The sequence below is a fragment of the Dromiciops gliroides genome, chromosome 4 (genome assembly GCF_019393635.1).
Source record: "Dromiciops gliroides isolate mDroGli1 chromosome 4, mDroGli1.pri, whole genome shotgun sequence".
Classification (NCBI taxonomy): domain Eukaryota; kingdom Metazoa; phylum Chordata; class Mammalia; order Microbiotheria; family Microbiotheriidae; genus Dromiciops; species Dromiciops gliroides.
Window position 1 is genome coordinate 423,051,892 of NC_057864.1, and position 11,208 is coordinate 423,063,099.

General features: G+C 34.4%; 1 non-coding gene across 1 annotated transcript; it reads left to right on the plus strand.

Moving 5' to 3' along the window:
* Positions 1-1,184: 1,184 nt before the first annotated feature.
* Positions 1,185-1,288, plus strand: LOC122727031. Its single transcript, XR_006353009.1, has one exon. It is a non-coding gene; the product is annotated as a U6 spliceosomal RNA (small nuclear RNA).
* The last annotated feature ends 9,920 nt before the right edge of the window (positions 1,289-11,208 follow it).

The window sequence follows — 11,208 nt, forward strand, 5'->3', positions numbered from 1 at the left end:
TATTAATACTTTAAAGAATATATGTATGCATTGATACATATAAACAATGAATATATACATATATTTATATATGTATGCATATATATACATATGTTGGTGTTTAATTTTAATAATTCTGTCATCTGCTTCTTAATAGTTTGCTCATATCTATTGAACACTTATCTTGTGGGTAATAAGTTTACTAAAAGATTTTACCAGAATAGTCCAAATCACTAATAATAAGAGAAATAAAAAACAAAATCCCACACTTTCACTTAACACCTTAAAAATTGGCTACAATTTGGGAAAATGACTTGGAATCATGAAAACAAAACTACTTGAAGGTCCATATTCTTTGACCCAGAGAGTCCATTACTAGTTTTATATTATTTAAATTGATGTAGCAATACCCACTGTTTCCAGACTTTAATGTTATACAATGTGTTCTGAGGGGTGTCAGTAAGTCTGCTGAATGAATTTTGATCCCATTCCCTACCTGTTAATCACATAGTCCCATGTGCTTAAATCCCTTCCCTCTTATCTCTGATCTTATTTCTCTACTAGGCTGTAATGTGGGAGGAACTGAGACATGGACCTATACAGATTATCTTTCTTATTTACAAATGATTATCTTTAAAAGTAGCCTCTGTTCAAATGCCTGGTGATAGTTCATCAATGGCATCTGTCTTGACTTTTTAAAAATAAACTCCTTTTAATTATAATTTAATTTGAGTTTGCTTCATCATTGAAGTCAAAAGCCTGAACAAAGATTTTAACAATTTCTTGAATTCATTGATTAAAATAATACACACACTCTCTCTCTCTCTCTCTCTCTCTCTCTCTCTCTCTCTCTCTCTCTCTCTCTCTCTCTCTTTTAGTAGTCCTTTTTTCTCAATGACCATCAATTAGGAAGTGGCTAAAAAATTGTAGTATGTGAATGTCAGTGGATTTTACTTTTTTGTAAGAAATTATGAAAGTAATGAATACAGAGAATCATGGAAAGATCAACATGGAGGGATACAGAGTGAAGTAAGCAGTCAAGAAAATTCTATATATGAAAGACAACAACAATATAAACAGAAAGAACCAGAAACAAAATCAAAAGTAAATGTTACAAAATTAAAAAGAACAAGCATGGTTTGAAAGAAGAGATATAAAAACATTGCCATACCACCCCTTTGCAGAGGTTACAAATCCACAAATTTGTGCTCACTTTGGCAGCACATATACTTAAATTGGAATGATACAGGGAAGATTAGCATGGCCCTTGAGCAAGAAATCCACAAATTCTGTACTTGTACATATCTTCAGACTCAATGTATTGATCACCTATGCTGATTTTTTTCTTCTTTTTTCTGTTCAAAAATATTTATTATGTGGTATATCAATCTTGAACAGGAAAGGGAGAGAGAAGGATATTTGAGAAACTATGATAATGTAGAACAAATATGTTGATGAAAATTCATTCTTAAAAATAGTGAGTCCTTTTCCTATTAGTTTAGGGTTTTGTGTTCATTGAATATTTAACTACTAGATACATTTGCTTTGGGCTCTTACTTATCTAAATTATTCTACTCATCAATCTATCTATTTTTAACCAGATGCAAATTTTAGTATAAGTATGAAATATAGCACTTCTACACCACTCAATTCTTAACTTTTCTCATTATTTCCCATGAGATTCTTGACCTTTTTTTGCCTCCTTCACTCATTTCCCCACCATGTTCCTAGCTCCTCAACTTTCAAAATTTTCCTTGCTTTAGGCTGCATACCTGCCTTACCCTATTTAGATCCCTTTGTGTCTGGTCTTTCTCCACAGACTATAACTGCCCCCAAGTGAAAGACTGTCTTTTGTTTGGCTTGTTTTTGAATCTCCAGGATTTAGCTCAGGGCCCAACATAATAGTAATTTAATGATTTTTCTTTTTGTTTCATTTTTTCTTCCCCATGAACTTCATTATTATTTTTTCTAGTTCTATAAAGTAATTCTGGGATAGTTTGGGTGATATGGCAGCAAACATGTAAATTAATTTCAGTAGTAGTTTTATTATAAGCAATTAGCATTTTTCCAATTATTTAGGACTGCCTTTATTTTGCTAAAAAGATATTTGTAGCTATATTTATCTGGTTCGTGTTTATCTTGGTAGTTAGACTGTCAAGGATTGTGTACATTCCATGGTTATGCTAAATTGAATTTATCTTCTTTTTGGTTAGATTTTATTAGAATAATAATAGCTTTCATTTATATAGTGCTTCCTATGCACCTGGCTAAGCAATCTATAAAGATTTTTTCCTTTGATCTTCACAACAACCCTGGGAAGTAGGTACTATTATTATACCCATTTACAGATGGTGGAAACTGAGGCAGACAAAAATTAAGTGACTTTTCCAAGATCACAAAGCCAATAAATGTCTGAGGTCATATGTGAACTCACATTTTCCTAACTCCAAGCCCAGTACACTATCAAGTGAATCACCTAGCTAATGCTGATTTGTGTGGATATATCTAGCAAGTTCCCTGAAGTAATGGTCAACTTTTTAGTATACCATATTATCTGAAAATGATGATTTTGTTTCTTCTTTATTGATGCTTATTCCCTGAATTTTTTTCTTATCATTTCTATAGCCAGCATTTCTAGTTCTATGACAAACCAAAGTGAATACAATGGGCATCCTTGTTTAACCCTGATTTTATTGCAAAAATTCTAGTTCATCTCCATTACATATAATGTTAACTTTTGAATTTATATAGATACTATAAATGGCTTTTGATCTAAACTAACATGGAGGTAACAATCTTGTTGAGTTAAGGCATCAAATGAAGCACCAAAGTAGCCAAGTAGCTTTTCTAAAGATGGAAGATTGCCCTGATGCAGAGTATATAACTCCAGTTTTCTATTCATTGTAGTCAAATGAATCCAGACACTATCTAGTGTCTGACTCATTTGGGGCAAAAATTAATGAATTAAAAAACATTTTCAAATTGTTTTATTATTTATTCATTTTAAATAATCTTTTCTTTTTAAATTTTTAATTACAAATTATTATCCCACACCCACTAAAAAGGCAAGCAATATGATATTGATTATACATGTGAAATTATGCAAAACTTATTTCTATATTAGTTATATTTAAAAAATAACTAGAAAATAAGGAAAATGAGAAAAACATTTCAGTTGCACTCAGTTCTCTCTCTGGAGGTGGATAGCATTTTTTTCCTCATGAGTATTTTGGAATTGTCTTGGATCATTGTATTGATCAGAATATCTAGGTTATTCACGTTTGATTATCATTACAACATTGCTGCTGCTGTGCACAGTGATCTCCTGGTTCTTCTCACTTCACTTTACATCAGTCCTTATAGGTCTTGCCATGTATTTCTGAAACTACCACTCTTGTCATGTCTTACAACATAATAGTACTTCATCACAATCATATGACACAACTTGTTCATCCAGTCCCCAGTCTATGGGTATCCCCTCAATTTGCAATTCTTTGCCACCAAAAAAAGATCTGCTACAAGTGTTTTTGAAGATGTAGATCCTTTTCCTTTTCCCTTGATCTCTTTGAAATATAGACCCAGTAATGGTATTGCTGGGTCAAAAGATATGCACAGTTTTATAGCCCTTTGGGCAGAGTTCCAAATTGTTCTCCAGAATAATTGGACCATTTCACTACACCAGTAGTTCACTAGTGTACCTTGGTTTTTTTTTTCTTCACCCCACCAGCATTTGTCATTTCTGATAGGTGTGATGTGGTACCTCATAGTTCTTTTAATTTGTATGCCTCTACTCAATAGTGATTTAGAGCATTTTTTTCATATGACTATGGATAGCTTTGATAGTTTTTTTTCTTTTTAAAACTGCTTTTATATCCTCTGACACTTAATAAAGGGGAACAGGTCTTATTTTTTATAAATTTGACTCAGTTGTATACTCAGTATATATTTCAGAAATGAGACCTTGATCAGAGAAATTTGCTGTAGAAATTTCTGATATTACCTGTCTATGGTCCCTTTAACCATAAGGTAGTCTCCCTGATCATCTCTTTTAATTAAGTCTAGGTTTTGTTTTTGTTTTGTCTGAAATTATGATGGTTACCACTGTCATTTTGGCTTCAGCTGAAGAATAATAGATTCTGTTCCAACCCTTTATTTTAACTTTGTGTGTGGCTGTTTCAAGTGTGTCTTTTGAATAACATATTCTTGGATAATAGTTTCTAATTTAATCTGTTATCTGCTTCCATTTTATGGGTGAGTTCATCCCATTCACATTCATATTTATGATTACTGTGTATTTCTCTCCTTCCCATTTTCTTCTTCTCTCTCTTTTTATCCTTTCCCTCCCTTAATCTGCATGATAGAAGTCACATACCTTTAAAGTAGCTATTCATGATATAGTCTGGACTGAGGTTACATCATTTAAACCTTCCCTGTCAAAGGCAAGACAATTCCAATTGGTAGACATTTTAATGAGAGGTGGGTTAAGAGTTCTCAGCTCCTGTGAACTGATCCAACCATTCTGGAGAAAAATTTGGAACTATGCCCAAAGAGCTATAAAACTGTGCATACTGTATTATTGGTTTGTATCCCAAAGAGATCATAAAGAGGAAAAAGGACCCACATGTACAAAAATATTTATAGCAGCTCTTTTTGTAGTAGCAAAAATTGGGATATTGAGGGGGATGCCCATCAATTGGGGAATGACTGAACAAGTTGTGGTATGTAAATGTAATGGAATATTTTTGTGCTGTAAGAAATGATGAGCAGGCAGATTTCAGAAAAAACACTAAAGACTTGCATAAACGGATGCTGAACGAAGTGAGCAGAACCAGTAGAACATTGTACAGAATAACAGCAACATTGTGCAATGATCAACTATGATGGACTTAACTTTCCTTAGCAATGCAATGATCCAAGACAATTCCAAAAGACTCATAGTGGAAAATGTTCTACACATCCAGGAAAAGAACTATGGAGTCTGAATATAGGTCAAAGCATACGATTTTCATTTTTTCTTTTGTTTTTGTTTTTTTCTTTCTTGTGGCTTTTCCCTTTTGTTCTGATTCTTCTTTCACAATATGACTTATGTGGAATTTTTTAATCTGATTGTACTGCAGAACCTACTTCAGATTGCTGACAGTCTTAGGGGAGGGGGAGGGAAGGGATGGAGGGAGAAAAAATTTGGAACTTAAAATCTCACAAAAATTAACGTGGAAAATTATATTTACATGTAATTGAAAAAAAACACTATTGATATTTGGGGAAAAAAGAAAAAAGAGTTCCCAACTCCTCACTATTTCTTCATTGTTGGGGCAGAACTAATCCTCAGGTGAAAGGATTAATCTGAAGCTAGGGAAAGTGAACTGGCCTTCAGATGTGACTTAAGGAATGCTACTTGCTTTTTGAGACCCAGCTGCCTCTAGCAATCTTGGCTAGAAAAAAGCATATGCCATCTCAGTCAAGGTCTCTTTGGTCTCCCCTATGTAGATCAAGTCACCCCTAACTTTGATTAGGAAAAGCAAAGACATAATAATCATTCCTGGGGGAGTGCTGAGCTCAAGCTGGTTAACTAGCAGATGCCTTGGGGTCTAGAAGTGATTGCTTTATTGGATCATGCCCTTCAGAAGTGGGGTCTGTCAAAGTGAGAGTGATCACAGAACATTGCCTGCCATCCCCCCATTTTCCCCTCTATTGTAAAAGCATGCCTTGCATGCCTCTTTTATGTGAGAAACTTTTCCCATTCTACATCTCTATTACCCCTTATCCCAGTGCATTCCTCTTTCTCACACCTTATTTTATTTATTTTTATTTTTTGGAGCTTATTCCAACATAATTGACTCATACTCATAACCTCTGTCTCTCTGTCTATGTAAACTCCTGTTAACAGCACTAACAATGATAAAGTTCTTAGTTACATGTGTCATCTTTCCATGTAGTAATGTAAACAGTAGAACTTTATTGAGTTCCTTATGATTACTCTTGCATGTTTACCTTTTAATGATTCTGTCTGAGTTCTATGTTTACATATTGAAATTTTTATTCAACTCTGGTCTGTTCATCAGGAATACTTGAAATTCCTTCATTTCATTAAATATAAATTTTCCCCCTGAAGGACAACTGTCAGTTTTGCTACATAGGTCATTTTTGGCATTCTAGCTCCTTTCTGACTGCTTGAATTTTTTTTTCATGACCTGAGACTTGACTATAATAATCTTGGGAGCTTTTATTCTGGGATCTCTTTCCGGACATGATCAGTGGACTCCTTCAATTTCTATCTTGCCTTCTGGTTCTAGGATATATAATTGGTTTTCCTTGATATTTTCTTGAAATGTGAAATCAAAGCTCTTTCTTTGATCTTGGCTTTCAGATAGTCCAATAATTCCCAAGTTATCTCTCTGTGATATATTTTCCAGGTCAGTCATTTTTCTCATACTTTACATTTTCTTCTTTTTCTTTCATTATTTTGAATGTTTAATTATTTCTTTATTTGTTATGGAGTCATTAGCTTCTACTTGCCTAATTCTATTTTTAAAAAATCATTTCCTTCAGTGAGTTTTTGTACATCTTTTTCCATTTGGCCAATAGTATTTTTTTTTTGCATGGCAATGAGGGTTAAGTGACTTGCCCAGGGTCACACAGCTAGTTTCAAGTGTCTGAGGCCAGATTTGAACTCAGATCCTCCTGAATCCAGGACCAGCGCTCTATCTGGCCAATACTATTTTGAAGAAGTTCTTTTCTTCAGTGAATTTTTGTACTTCCTTTTCCATTAAACCAGTTATATTTTAAGGGGTTCTCTTGAGTGGATTTCTGTGCCTCTTTTACCATTTGACCAATTCTGTTTTTTAAGGTATTATTTTCTTCAGTATTTTTGTGCCTGTTTTCCCAGGCTGTTAATTCTTTTTTCATAATTTTCTTGTATCACTCTCTTTTTTTCCTGATTTTTCCTCTACCACTCATCTCTTCTAAGAATTCTTGTAGTTTTTTAATCCAATTACCATTTTTTCTTTGAGGCTTTTTTTTTTTAAAAAGCTTTTCTCATATTATTGTCTTCTAAGTTTATATCTTGGTCTTCTTCACCTCTGTAGTAGATTTTTATGGTCAAATTATTGTTGTTTTGTTTTTTCATTTTCCTAGCCTATTTATTGACTTTGAACTTTATGTTAAAGTTGAGCTCTACTCACCATGGGATAGGTAGGCACCATCCCAAGGTTTAGGGGTGGGGCTGGGTGAGTAGGTGGTGGTGGTGCTGCTGCTGCTGCTATTTTCAGAGCTAGTTCTGAAGGTCTGCATGTTTTTGGTGCTTCTGAGGTGGTATGATTCTGGGAATCATACTGAATCATACTGGAATCACTGCTGAACTGGTCTGTTCTCTGGTATTTCCCCAGGAAGGAGCCCTGCTCCTTTGCCACCTCATGAAATAGTACTCCTCTTTGCCTTGGAACTGCAAATAAAGCTTCTGCTCTCTTGTGACAGAACACCAGAGATCTTCCCCACCCTGGAACTGTGACCCAGAACTATGTATAAGCCATAGAGCTACCAATCAGTGCCTGCTATAACCAGTGCCAGCAAAGGCTGTAATCTCTTTCTGACCAGTTATCTGATCCTCATACTGGCTTTGGGCTGAGAGCTCCCAAAGCTACAGGGCATGGTCTCTTGGTTTGGACAACAAGATGGTTGCTGAGGAAGTTGTGCTTAAGGTGGTTGGTAGAGTCTAACAGTGCTATTCCCTGAAGATGTTTTGCTGATGCAGATAATGTATTAAGGTTTATCCTTAGAGCTCATGTCAATAAACTTGGGTGAATTAAACAGTGATATTCAATTACAAACAAACAATTGAAAAGCTAACAATGTCTGTGGAAAATGTTCAGTAATTAGTGACTATAATCTGCAAATGATAAAACTCATTTAAACACTCAAATGTTACAGGAATGTACCTACTACAATTATAGCCACTAATTTAAATCTCATTTTTGGATGAATATTATATCTTCTTGAGTAAACATTTAAGAGCAAGATAAAAAAAATTATTTATATGAAATGGTGACATAAACCTTTTTCATCAGCTGGAAAAAATGTTGATCCTAATTATTTCCCATACTGAAATTGCTACAAAGAATAAATCCTCATTTCATAGTCCATCATGAAATAAAGCTCTTTCTTATAATTCTGAAGGGATACTTTCCCCATATGTGTGAAGCAAAACAAAGATGAAATAATGAAATAGTAGAAAATGTTTATTTATGATTTACTTACTCATACTAAATCTATAGTGTTCACGACCTTGATTGAACATCTTGACAGTTTTTACCAATGCTTCTTTTTCAGATTATGAAAAATTTCTTCACTTTTAATAAATCCATTAGAATGCATCATCACTGGCCCATCTATTGTATTATCCCCCCCCCACCACCACCACAGACTATTCCTCATTTGTGTACAAGAACACAAAATACAACAAAGATTATTTAGGTATGTTTTTCTCAATAAGATTAGAATTTAAGTATGAACCATGTTTGTTTTGAAAGGCCAAATTCACAGTGGGTCTTAAAAATTATTTCCATTATCAGAGTTTCTGTAGATGTTTATACACGTGTGTGTTTTTATTCCAAAAGAGATTGTCTAGAGAGAAAAGAAATAAGCCACAACTGAAAATAGTGCTATTCTCATGGGATGTGACATATTTCTAGGACTACCTTAGCTTGTGAAAAAAGTATGGATAACTGTCTATCCTGCACAGTATCCAATTACAAGGATTCCTTATATATGGTTAGGACTCCAGATTCTCTGTTTGCAGATGACAATGAACTGGTTGGTTCAAACCCCAAAATATTACATCCCTGGTATTAGAATATTATCATTCAGTTTCTTATTGCCAGGATTTGTTCTGTTTTGCTCAGAAGCTACTATTGTTTGTCATTAAAGAAAAAAAAATAAAAATCATGTGTTTTTTTTCTTTCCTTAGTCTTAAGCTACAGACTTTTCCACAGTTAAAGGAAATTATGAAAATCACTACACTAAGAATGAGATATCATAGAAAACTAATTGAAATAATTCAAATTACAAATTCAGGCTTATCAGTTAGATTTCTTTGGTCTTATTAATACCTTTTAATCATCATAAGTTAAGCTTGACATACATAACAATCCTTGTAACAAATGGTGAAGCAAAACAAATAAATCAGTGGCACCATAATATACTGTAAAGGGTACTCTATTTGAAGTCAGGGGAAGGCTTATATGATGCTCCCAATAAATCTGTGAAGTATGTAAAACAGGAAATGTCATCCCCGTTTTATGAAAGAGGAAATTGAGGCTAAGAGAAGTTACTCAGTTAATAAATCAATAAACATTCAATAAGTGCCTACTATGTGTCAGGCATTATGATAAGCACTCAGAATACAAAAAGAGGCAAAAGACAGTCCCTGTCCTCAAGGAACTTATAACATAATGATGGAGACAACATGAAAACAAATACATATGTGCATGCTCACATGCATGTGTGCACGGGTGCGAGCACACACACACACACACATACACACACACACACACACCAAACTGTATACAGGATAAATAGGAAATAATTAGCAGAGGGAAGGCACTAGAATTAAGAGGGGTTGGGAAAGACTGTCAGTAAAAGATGGGATTTTCATTGGGACTTAAAGGAAGCATGGGAGGTCAGTAGTCAGAGCAGAGAATTCTAGGCATAGGAGATAGCTAAAGAAAATGCCCAGAGTTGAAAGATGGAGTGTTTTGTTCATGGTACAACCAGGAGGCTAGTGTAACTGAATGGAAGAGTATGTGTCAGGGAATAACCGTGTAACTAGAAAGGTAGGAGGGGCTAATCATTTAATCACAGTCAAACAATTAATGTCTTAAAAAGGCAAGCACCTTGCAAATTGTAAAATGTCTATATAACTCATTTTTTTAATTGGATCTCTGGGCTTATTCATGCAGGTACTCACTTCAGTGGTACAGATTGCAAACTGCCTACATCTTATCCTTATTCTTGACCCTGCCTTCCCATTAATCATCCACAGAAAATTTATCAAATGACCTCAAGTCATTCCTCTAGATATTTTAACATTCTGTGGGTATCAGAACAGCACTTGGGCTGGCCATCTGTTATCTCTCACTCTGTTTCACTACCAGTCCACCTCCTAAGCTGATCATACATTTCCTGGATAATAACTTTTATATCATTTCGCATGCAAGTAATCATTGGTAATATGCTACAGCCTAATTATGGCCACCATCCATCTCTCTCTATTATCTTTTGGATCACCTACATTTTTTTTTCTTTTGAGATTCTGGTGTTTCAGGATGAGCAGACATGTATCAACATAGCAAGAATAGTTCTATTTTTTAATTTTTTTTTATTGGATCATTGTCTGAAGAAGCATCATGGAATCAGTGAAACCACTCTGCTCCATCCCAAATGCCATCTAGCCTAATCTGTTCTTTCAATTCAATTATGAGCCTGGTTTATTTTGTTCCTCTGTGGTACCTACCCATGATAGATGTACAAATGGAGCAAGTTAATATGCTGCCCATACAAATTCATTCATCAATCCATGAAACATAGCACCATATAAAAATGAAAGGCTTATTATTATCATTACATTTTACTCACACCTTATGTAAGAATGTGGAATAGAATTGGAAAACAAATAGATACAATAACCAAAGAAATGGGGACTATCATTCACTGGCATTTATTAAGTTTCCAGGGGATACTCTACCCAGGAGTTGGACACTACAATGTTGTATGTCATCTATGCAACTGGAATTCCTGATCAAAAAAGAAATGGCAAGGCCAGAGTGAAATGCACAGACTAGGAGAAAGAATGTTCTCTTGCTTCTCTATTAGGCTTATGTGCCTTGGATATGAATGAGGATTTACTTCAAAAAAATATAAGGTGAACACACTATTTCCCCCAAGTTGTTTACGTTGTGTTAGTATCAACTGCAGTCAAAAACCATCTTTTTTATTCTATATCAACAATATATAAGTTCAAGCCTTTATATGTAGTATAGTGGAAAAAAGAATGGATTTGGAATCAGAGCACCTAAGTTTGAAGCTTAATTCTGCCACTTATAACGTGTGTGACCTTAGGTAAGTCACTTATCTGCTTTTGGGTTCAGTGGGTTAGATTACATCCTCCAAGGTACCTTCTAGCTCTAAACCTGTGATCTTATAAACTTCTTTAAAATAAAATAACATTTTCATTTT